The sequence below is a fragment of the Delphinus delphis genome, chromosome 2 (genome assembly GCF_949987515.2).
Source record: "Delphinus delphis chromosome 2, mDelDel1.2, whole genome shotgun sequence".
NCBI lineage: Eukaryota > Metazoa > Chordata > Mammalia > Artiodactyla > Delphinidae > Delphinus > Delphinus delphis.
In genome coordinates, this window is record NC_082684.1 from 117,162,492 (window position 1) to 117,174,424 (window position 11,933).

Here is an 11,933-nt window from a genome sequence, read left to right on the forward strand (position 1 = left end):
AGAAATTCCAGATACGACGATGAGGCAACTACAACCAGAAGTGGCAGGTAACTCACTTCTCCTTTGGAGCTTAGGAGTTTGTCTCTGTTCCTCTAGTCCACACAAAAGGTAAGGAGACCCTAAACTAGGATTGGGAGAGGAAAATGCCTTTGATGGCTAAATGTAGAGGATGAGGGAGAGACAGGAGTCTAAGGTATTGTATGCCAGGTTGGATACAACAATCACTCAGTGAATACAAGGGGAAAAACCACCTTGGCTTGTGTTGCATGTGAAGAGTCTGAGTGACATCCAGACATAAACACTTAAGCAGTTAGACAGCCATGCCTGAGGCTGAAGGGACAGCTTAGAGCTGAAAACACAGATGACTTTTACAATCTTTGGCAGCCTATATGGTGCTAGTGGGTTACAACCTAGAGTCCCAGATCTAGCATCACCTGGAAAAGTTGTGAAAATACAGATTACTGGGCCCAACCTCTAGTGATTCTCTCTCAGCAGAGCAGTGTGATGACCAGGAATCTGCATGGTTAGAAAGCGCTGTGAGGAATTATTCTGATGTGTGCCTAGTTTTGAAAAACAATGGATTGGATCACATTGGCGGGTGTGGAGAGTGAGAAAAACAAATGGCTAAGCACTGATCTTGGTGGAACCCAGCACTGGAGAGAGAGAAAGAGCTTCCAGACAGAGGAGCCTGTGAAGGAGACTATAAAAGAACGATCAGACAGGTTGATGGGGAAGCAACAGAGAGAGATGTCAGAGAGTGAGGCTTTTTATTCTCCTTTTGTACCACGAGTCCCCACTACATTATCATTTCCCCAGTATTATCTTCTCAAAGATAAAAATGTTCCTTTTCTATAGACTACTTCTCTATAGACTATTTTTTTACGGTATCCTACTGAGTGAAAAAAAAAAGCATTTTATTAAAAGCAGTAATTTGTTACTGCTCTAAATGATCTTTTAGAGTTTCTAAAACACAGTGTCTTCTTGATAAAGCTGGTCTAAGAGTGAATTATTAGGCTGCTGGAAGTCCTGGCCAATGAACAAAGATATAAAACGTAATGTGCCTATGTTGACTACTGCAAAGTGCTGGGGTGTATTTGCTAATTAGCATGCTGCTGTTAGCAATCTTCCATTTCTTTGTTTCTTTTGGTGGTTTCTGTTACAAAGAAAAAATTATGCATTACTTGCAAAAACATTTTTTGAGGCTCAAAACAAAGCACATACCTTTGTGCAGGCAGAATTTATACTATGACGTGCTGAGATACCTCTGTGCATCACCAGCAAGGTAATGTTCATTGAATGACCCCTAGGCGAAAGTCTCAGGCAGAATCAGAGTGCACGAATGATAAGGCATTTTATTTTTACTCTTTCCCACTTTCTCAGGCCATGCCTAGGCTTTTCCAGCTAATGTGATCTGAAAGAGAGGAAATGAAGGCATTGGCCATAAACCCACAGCTGCCTCCACACCTGGGTTTGCACACACCTGAGTGAGGCTCTCACCTACCTCTGTCCTTCCTGTTAAAGACATCTGAGAGAAACCTTGGAGGACCACAGAAGCATCCAATATGTTGTCATTGAAAAGCTGTTACGGATTTCACAGCTGACAGTGGTGCATTTAATTACTGAAATATTAAACGGAAGGCCCCCCCTCCTAATAAAGCAAGAAGATAAATTCATGTGAAAAGCAGAGGTACAATTAGGTCACCTTGCTCACTTCTGCAATCAATTTGAAATATTCAAACTCAAGGGGCAAGGAAACTTAATTGCCTCAGGTACCTGCTTTAAGTTGAACCTGAAATATGAAGCCAACTGCGTTTTCTGTTCCTGCACTAGTTGCCGGGAACAACAGTCTCAGCCTTCTGCTATTTTGCATTTTTGTTTCAGGCCCAAAGGTTTTTTTTCTGAAATTAGACTTTCAACCTACAAAAGTATATCTGAGAGATTTCTGAAGGGGAAATAAATATGGGGCGGGGGAGCAGGGGATAGTTTTGATGACTAGGAGGGCTACATTTTAAGACTTGCAGTTTTCTGCATGAATTTTTTTTAGTTTTGGAACAAGGTTGTAGAAATTTCCTCTCTCAGCTTGGTCAGAAAGAAGACCAGCAGCTGGCATATTTTCTGTTTTTGTGTTTATGTCCTCAAAAGGCATTTCAATTTGACCACAATAATAATAAAATAATAAATGCAACTTATAGCGCTTTCACTGTTTGTCAGGCATTATACTTAAACACTTAATTTTTTTCCTATTTTATCTCCATAATATATCTATGAGATAGATACCACTTTAGAGAAGGGAAAACTGAGTCACAGATAAGTAATTCACACTCTCCAAATAACATGGCTAGAAAGTGGGTGAGCCAGGCTAAAAACCAAGAAAAACACTCATCCTGAAACTATATACATATATATTTCTTAATTGGTCATTTCACTCTTATAAAAGATTTTATAAAAGGAGATAAAAAGGTTGGTAACTTTATCTGCCTTTTTCTATTTTTATATTTACAGGATGTCCCTATTTTGTTAATTGAACAGAATGAGAAAAATCAACTTTTGGCAACATCTCCCTGCCAAGCACTTTCACTTTCTTTTGCAAAGAACATCCCGCCTGAACCATGTTACCTGTCTAAGGAGGCAGAGAAAGGGAAGGGGTCCTTTTTCATTTGCCCTTTTGTACTTAGTGTATTAATCAGGTTTCTCCAGAGAGACAGAACCAATAGGATATTAAAGGATATTTAGTATGAGAAATTAGATCATGTGATCATGGAGGTTGGGAAGTCCCACAGTCTGCTGTCTACAAGCTAAAGACCCAGGAGATTGGTGGTGTAATCCAGTCTGAGTCTGAAGGCCTTAGAACCAGGGAGCAAATGCTGTAAATCTCACTCAGTCTAAGGGCAAGAGAAGGTGAGGTGAGTTGTCCCATTCAAGCAGTGAGGCAGAAAAATGGGAGCAAAGTCCTTCTTCTGCTACCTTCTGTTCTACTCAGGCCCTCAACAGATTTTATGTGTCCACATTAAGGAGGGTGATTTATTTTACTGAGTCCACCAATTCAAATGCTCATCTCATCAGGAAACACCCTCACAATCACCCCCAGAAGTAATATTTAATATCGGCATCCTGTGGGCTATTCAAGTTGACACATAAAATTAACCATCACACCCAGATTGGTAACTTTTTTTCAGTTTCTACTCAATAAATATTTCTGAAACTGAATCCAAATCCTTCAGCTGCAAAGGATGGATTCTAATAATGTTTGACTTTGCTTTATGCTGCTTGTGATTGGCTGAAGCTATTTACCCATGTGGATACCAAGCACATGGCTCCAGGTCAGTCAGGAAGACTGACCCTGAGGAACATTTATGATGGGGACCTGCCTCTACAGAATCAATTCAGAAGCACCCAGTTCTTTTATTCTTCCTGGATCTCTGTTATGGAAAAAAAATGATCTTGAAGGTAAGCTTCTCTAAAGAGATGATAAAGACCCGTTTGTTCAGATTAAGGCTATAGGACTCTTTCCATATTTCCCATATACTGTTGAATTCTATGTATGTGTTATATATATACATATATAAAACATACATCTATATATATAGATATATAAAACATATATCGCCAAATGGTCTCACTTCTTCAAAATGGCATTTAACATTCTTCCATGTATAAACCAAGCAATTAACTCAGGCTCTAGAACCAGAATGACATAGTGGTTAGTAATAGTCTCTAGATTCAAATTTCCTAGGTCTAGATATCAGTTCTGCCATATTCTAGCTGTGTGAATTGTGCACCTCAGTTTCCCAGTCTGCACACAGATAATATATCCAAAAGTCACATACTCGCTAATCCATAGAGCTGAGATTTAAACCATGTGTCTTTACTAATTACATTAAGTGTCAATTTTTTTGTCAGTTCATCTACTTGAAGACCTGGACTTGATCTTATTTTTCTTTTAAGTCTCAGAACCTAGCACATAGTAAATGCTCAGTAAATTTATGTTGAATAGATTTTGATTACTGTCAAAAGTTTGGCCTATCATGGGAAAAAAGTCTAAAGAAATAGTATTATGGGAAAAAATTCTAAAGAAATAGTATCTTATTGTCCTATAGGCCAAGATAGTTTCCAAGATAAAGCAACCATCAAAGTTTAGTTATTGAAAATTATATTTTCTTCCAATATAACTAAAGAAAAGTGTACAATGGTATGTTGAGGTTAATTTAAAGGCCAGAAGACTACAAACATGTGAAAAATGTTAACATGACATTTTTAGGCTTATTAGAAACAGTCTAAATAATTACAGCAGTCAAATTACTGGTGGCTTTTGGCTCCTATCCAGGATAAAGGTCATGACCCAACATACCAGGACCCTGCCGTGATACAAGTGATTGACAGAAAGAGGAAATAGATTGATACCTTTCACGTGGGAATCACAGCTTGTTGCAAGTATAAGCAAAACACATATCTGGATTTTATGAGAAAAGTTCATTGTGTCCTCATTCAAGTTCTTTGTTCGCAAAGTTGTTTAATTGTGATTTATTTATGTGTGTGTGATAAAACAGCTGAGTACCATAATAAAATACAGGTCACTCACTGCTGTTTAAAATAATCACTGGATATGCCTTTGCTTTCTTTTCATTAAGTATCTGTTGGATATTTGGCTCCAGGCAAAGAGGAAGCTGTTTCTCAAATGGACTTTTTTTCCAAGCTCTACATAGGAAATTATTAATATTTGAGTCTGTAGATAACTATTTACAGTCCATCCATGGGTCCACTGGTGTACCAATTACCCAACACGCAGGGAGTAAGAAAAGGGGTAGTTTTATTTAGTGGGGTTTTATTCAGAAGCAGATGACATACTTCTCAGCTTCAATTCCATGACTCAGGAAAAAAATTAGGTATTCACAAGAAGCTAAGGACTCATTTATCAGCAAAGTTCACTTTGTTTTCAGGCGCAGTATATATAACATTTGGAAGCTATTTGTTGTAAGGTAGAACTTAGTAACCTGCACATTAAATTCACCTGGAGAGCTTTGAAAAGCTCACCACTCCTCCAACCAGTTGGGTGGGGCCAAGGCATCAGTATTTTATCTGGCCCTCAGGTGATTCCAATGTCAGCTGGTGCTGAGCACCATTGTTATAATCATTATACAGACTTATATTACGTACACTTTATGCATTATTGATGTTCTTTATCATCATCATCTTTAGACTTTTTGCAAACAAAATTTATATTGCTCCACTTGCTATTAAAGACTAAAGAGATTATTTTTAACTTGAAGTATATAATCTGAATCAATTTCCATTTCAAATTTCCTTTGAATACAGAAAAAAACTGATCATATTCATATTTTGAAATATTTTCATTCAATATATTCTCATACTAAATGAGAGAAAACTCTTTGAGGAGCCCATCAGAATATGAGATACTGGGTGTTCTTATTCACTTTTATCAAATAAATAGTTTTTGAGCTCCTGTTACATTCCTAGTAATAAGATGCCTGAATAGTGCATCACAATCAGTGGGAAAACCAGTGTGTGTACAATAACTATACTACTTGAGATAATTGCACTATTCAAGTGCTATGAGGTATGATCAAAGTGTAATGACAAAGTCTCTAGAGAGGAATCAACCTTGTGCTAGAGCATGGCGGGTACTCAGAAGGATTCCATGTGGGCAAGCAGCTGAGCTTATGAACAAGAGCAAGTTCCTAGACAAGTGAAATTTATATTGTTTGGGGGCTTAGGACACAGTCTGGTAGGGCTATATCACTAAGGTATTTTACCACTAGCCCTACTGTGAAAAAAGGGCTTATCTTTCCAGTGGCTCAAAAGAAGTGGGCATGAGATACATGAATTTAAGTTTTTTACAACATTTTCCAGTGAAAGTAATGAAGACTGACCAAATTCAGAATTATTTCTGGCTATTTATATTAATATATTTTCTTTATTTTATAAAATATGGCAAAATTTTTTCAAATCATTGATCCTTCAGGGCATTTTTCTATAATTTTATGAACATGTAATGATACTATAGTTAGATTTTCTTAAAATAATACATTACACAAAGGCTAATAGTTCCAGAGGACATGTACTAATGCAGTACTCGTTAGACCATAAAGACCAAGTGGAAACAATTTTTTTCATAAGTTTATATTTTATTGCATCCACAGGCTTTCTTGTTTTGAAGAGGAAACTTTAGGTAAAAATATGATTAATTTTCATGCCATTCCAGGATGCCAGATGAAGAGAAGTTTTCCCCAATTTTAAAGGGAATGGAGCACACAGATGTTTAGGTCATGGTGACAGAAAGAAAGTATTTCTGACCTGCTCTAGGTTACTTTTCTCCAGATTGTCAAAATGGCTTCTCAAAGGATTCCAGGGTGGCACCAATCCAGAGCATTCCTCTCTATTTATATGCAGACCTGGTCCTGTAGACAGACTCCATATTCTCTTATTGTGTCACAGAAAACCCCATCCTAGCTATGTTACTGAGAAGACTCCTGGAATAATTTAGGAGTGTTTACTTGGAACCCAGAAGGGAGATTCAGTTAATCTGCCAAACACAAATAATCTACAATGAAGTCTCCAAACAATAAGTTACACACTTCATACAAAGGAAAGAAACATCTTGGATGAGGGGAGTAAACTTCGAACTAGAAACCAAGAAGCAAGCATTGAGGTCCTGCCACATACTAGCTAGATGACCCAGGGAAGTCACTCGGTGTGAATGACACACTTAAAACTCATGCTCCTTAACTCAAGATAAAGAAAGTAATGCTTTCTTTTTCATACTCACAGGATTAGAAGAACAAAATCAAAGCAGAAGGATCTTAAAGCCTGAAATATGTTGACAAAGGTGAACCACAGACATTCTGTCGCTATTGTTATTGTTTGGATTTTACAATTTGTCAAAGGAAACTCTCCTTAAGGTGGAAATGTTGGAACCAGTAGAAAAATACAGGTAAACAAAAAGAAATTCCTAGAGAGAATTCATGTAAAATTTTAGGTTAAGTCTCTCTGAATTACCTTTTATATAATGAGGTGATGAATTACACATAATTTTATATCTGGAGATTCTAGTTTTCAAAGTAATTTTGCTATGTTTTTAAAAAGTTTCCATAAATATAAAAAGTGCATGTTATTTCAATTTATAGATGCCTCATTTATAATTTTTAGCTTTATGCATAAAACTTTGTCTGGATTTCAAAATTTTTAATCAGTGATATGTAAGAATGTCATTATTGGATCAAAATATATAAGAACCATCAAAGCTTTTGATTCATAATTCCAAGCTAATTTCTTAAAAGCTGCATTAATTTATAACCCCATCATCAATGTGTGAGTGGATCTGTTTCAGCATTCTTTGTCAGCATTGCATATTTAGATGTTTAAAAATTAATGTTCTCATATTTTTCCTTTGAAATTATTCAGTAACTTATGAATCTGGTTGTATTTTAGTTATTTCTATTCCTCTCCTTTGACTAGTCTCTTCATTCCATTTCCCATTTACTTATTCATTCATTTCTAAAGATTTGTATAGCTTATTAAAATATTAAGACCACTAACTTTTTAGATATTTTACTTGCACAGAATAATTTCTTCCAGTTTTATAAGGTCTTTTAGCTTTATGCTATTTTTCACTGTAGAGAAAAATTTTCTCTTAATTTTGTCAAAATGATAGCACTTTTCCTTTATTATCTCTCCCATTGGAAAACAATGTTATTACTCTTTGGAACTGAAATAAAGCTTACACTATCCACACACAATTCTGCCCAAACTTCATTCAGTCAACAGATAGTCATTGAAAGACCCATATAGGCCAGGCAAATAAGTTAAATCCTGGCTGACCTAAACACAAATAATGTATTTTGAAGCAAATGTTACCTTCTGGTTGGAAAGGAAGGCAGATTTAAGGCTAGAGTTGGATTTCTTCATTTATAAAGTCCTCATTATGCCCAGCACTCTCCAAACAAAGATTTTCTTTCACTATGTAAAATAACGATTACAATTAGATGAGAAATTTAAAGTCAAACTGATAGATTCAAAATGAGTCTTACAAATAGATTTTTATTTTATTATTTCAGAAGCATGTTGCAGAGATAATAATCACAAAAGTGAAGCCACTGGATTTTCTAAATCTAGAATTTTAAGAATATAAAATATATTTTTTTATATCTAGGATTTTAAGAAACTAGGTGAGAATGTCTAATATGGCAGTATTTTATTTATCCAGAACCCACACACACCCTCTTTTTAATAAAAACACAAAATATATTACTTTGGAATTGCAATTGCCCATACCCAACAGATAAGGCATGGTTGACCAGAGCCAGTAATTACAATATCATTCTTTTTTGACAAACAATGTTTATTTCTCAGTTTCCCTTGAAGTGAGAGTGCACATGCCACCATTTCTGGACTGTGAAGTATAAGAGAAGAAGATGTTTCTGGGAAGGAGAAACCTTTCTGTTCCAATTCCATCCTTCCCTGATTAAGGTACTGGTGACAAGATGGAATACCTAGATTGTGGCAGCCACATTGGCATCAGGAAAAAGAGGCCAAGAAAACAGCAGAAGCACATAAAGTCACTGGAGATTGCATCAATGGTGGGATTGCCTACTGCCAAGGGTATGTCCATCTCTTCATGTTTTTAAGATGCTGAGTTGATTCATAAAAATCAATAAAGAAGATATAAACAAGATATATGAAATTAACTAATAAACTAGGTATGAAAAAATGATAATACAAAAATTTGAAAAACAATGGAGAAATCACAGTGAACACAAAGCTATGAGGCATCACATAAAGAAGAAAGTAGGCAACAAGCCATAGTGGGAAGCTAAGCTTTCCACATCAGGGGAAATTGCCATTGACCAGAAAATATGCAGAAGAAGTCTGTCACAGAAGCTGAATACAGAATCAGAGTTCGTGAAACATTTGAGAAAGGCTGTTTACATGAAAGAGAAAGAGCAAATCCAAAGATAAGAAAAATTTATTCCCAGGATAACAAAGGTAATGGAGCAAATACACCCCCAAAAAAATCCTTAAATTAGGAGCTGTAAAGTGTGGGATGACTGTCATTAAAAGAAAAAAGTATGTGATGAAGCAAGTGATGTTAAAAAGAATAAAATAGAGATTTTGCAAATAAAAAATATGTTCTATAATGATTACTATCTATAATTGTATAAATAATCATGTCTAAATAATTATTTATATGTACTGAATGGCAAGTATAGTATTGAACAGCAAATCAAAAAGATCTAAAGCTAAACTGGGAAACATTTGTGGATTACAGAACAAACAGACAAAATAGAAACAGAAGTGTGAACTAAAATCTAAATGTTTTAAAGATAGATATAAAATTTCTAACATCCTTCTAAAAATGTTTGTATGTTGAGTAAAGAGAGAATGATGAAGAAGACTATTTGAAATATCCCAGAACTCTTACATAAATAATAATATATATACATACATAAATGACATATAGTCTCAAACAGACTGAGTACACAGACTACTGAGCAGGATAAATTTAACCAAAAACAAATCAAAAACTCACATTGAAACACGATGAAATGAAACTTCATAATATTAATACTGAAGGAAAAATATTCTTAAAAGATGCTGGAAGAAAAAGAATGGTTATTTACAAGGGAATGGAAATCATTTTGACACCAGATTTCTCATCAGCAGTGCTGAATACAAGAACACAACAAAGTAACATCTTCCAAGTTCTGAGAAAAATATTTTGAACCCAGCACGCTATATTCAGCCAAACCAGCCAAACCACAATTTAAGAAGGAAGGGAATAATAAAAACATTTTTCAGACATAGAAACTTTACAATTTATAGACCTACTCTGAAAGAACTATAAGAAAATGTACTCCATGATAAAAATGGAAGAAGTGATATTCATGAATTATTTTAAATAAAAATATAAAACAATATCATGTTTTTCTCAATTGCAAAGTTTATTCCACAATGTTAATCTAAAGAGTAGAATACATATGAAAGGTGTGGGGTGAGCAAAGAGAGGACAAGTTTACTCAGATGTAAGATATAAATACTGATAAATTCAAGACTAAAAATTACACTTAAGACACTAGAGGTACTTAAGTAGTTAGACAATATAAAGAAAAAGTTAGGAAGTATACTGTCCAAATCCACAATAGTGTTATATCTGAGGGAGGACACTGGAATATATTCTGATAGAGAATCGGGAATATTGATCAAATTAAATTTAACTACTTTGCTTTAGTTATTAAAAGGGAGATGGATTCATGCATTTTAATAAAAATTAATAAAAATTGAAAGCAGGGTATATGCATGATAAGAAAGAAGAAGAAAAAAAACTGTATCATCCATAATCCCTTTGTAACCAAGCAGGACCCTATGAGGCCTTCCCAGGCCTGACCCCCCACCACCACCACCGCCATGCCCTCCACCTTCCTCTTATCTGTAGAAAAGCTTTAGCCAAAGAATAAATTTAATCAGAGAAATGAGAAACTGCAGAAACAAAAGAAAATAATGCAGACACAATTATAATAGTTTAGCCATGAAACAAAGTCAAGGACTTTATTTCCTCCTCAAGGGCTATAGATAATATTCTGAGCCATGTCTTTTGAACTGTTTACAGATACTGAAACTCCCTCCAGGTGGAAGAAGTTAACTACGTGATAACCAGACAGTAACCATGACATAAGCTGCTCCTGCATGAACAATTCTAAGAACTGGCCTCAAGAAAATGAGAACAAACCAACCCTGAAACTAAAGATTAACTGTACTTAAAACAATCAAGAAGATGCTAGTCAGGAAACCCATGACTAATTTCAAGATGATTGTCAGAGCTGACTGTGCTGTTCTGCACGTAGCCCTCTCCCTTTGCCTATACACCCCTGAAATTCCCCTTTGAAAGCTCTTGCCCCTGATAGGCAGTGAGGAGTTGGTTCTTTGGGGCATGAGTCTACCTTCTCCCCAGGATGGCTGGATTTCTCAATAAAGCTACCTTTCCTTTCATCCAACACTTGTCTCTCAGTATTGGATTCTTGAGTGACGAGCTGCTGAACCTGAGTTCGGTAACACATCCATAAAATTTAAAAAAACATCCCTGATACTTGGGATGTATTTTCTTCCAGGGTCTTTGTATAGTTTCATCTAACTGTGATCAAAATGACTGAAAAAATGTTGCCAGACTTTTCTGTTTATCATTATAATATTAAGTTGTATTTCCATACCACCTACTTTTAACATAGAAATTTTCTATTTTATTAGTGGGCATCATCCCTTGAATCTCAAAACTCATCAATTTAGCCAACCTACAAGTTGCAGAAACTCCACATTTTTTCTAGTACAAAATCCTGTTGGACTGGTACCCTCTGCTTCAGTTCAAACATGTCTCAGTCACCAACAACTCAAGTTCTGAGCCTCAGTCTTACCAGATGGCTTCACAGCATTTGATGTAATGACTCCAGATTTTATTCTCTAGCCCCATCTCTGAACTGAACTTGCATATATATAGCTTCCTCCTCTGAATCTCCACTTGAGCTTCTGTTAATAATATCAAACATAATATATTTTAAAGTCAGCCTTTTGATTTCCAGCCCAATAAACCAATCTCCCTTAGATTCACCTACCTCAGTAAATGGCTCAACTCCATTCACCCAATTGCTCAGGACAAAAGCCTCATAGTTCTGACGATTCCTCTCTCTCACACCCCTATCCTGAATCACATGATCCAGGATGCCACAATAAACACCCAATCCAAGCCCCTGTCATCACTCGTCTGGTAGGCTGCAAGAGTGTCAACCTTGTCTCCCAGCTTCTATTTCTGTCTCCTGTCAATCGTCAATCTATGTTCCATGCAGCACAGTGTTCCTCTTAATATAAAAATGTTATCATGTCACCCTCCCTTCTGCTAAAAATTCTCAAATGGCTTTTAAGACCCCAAT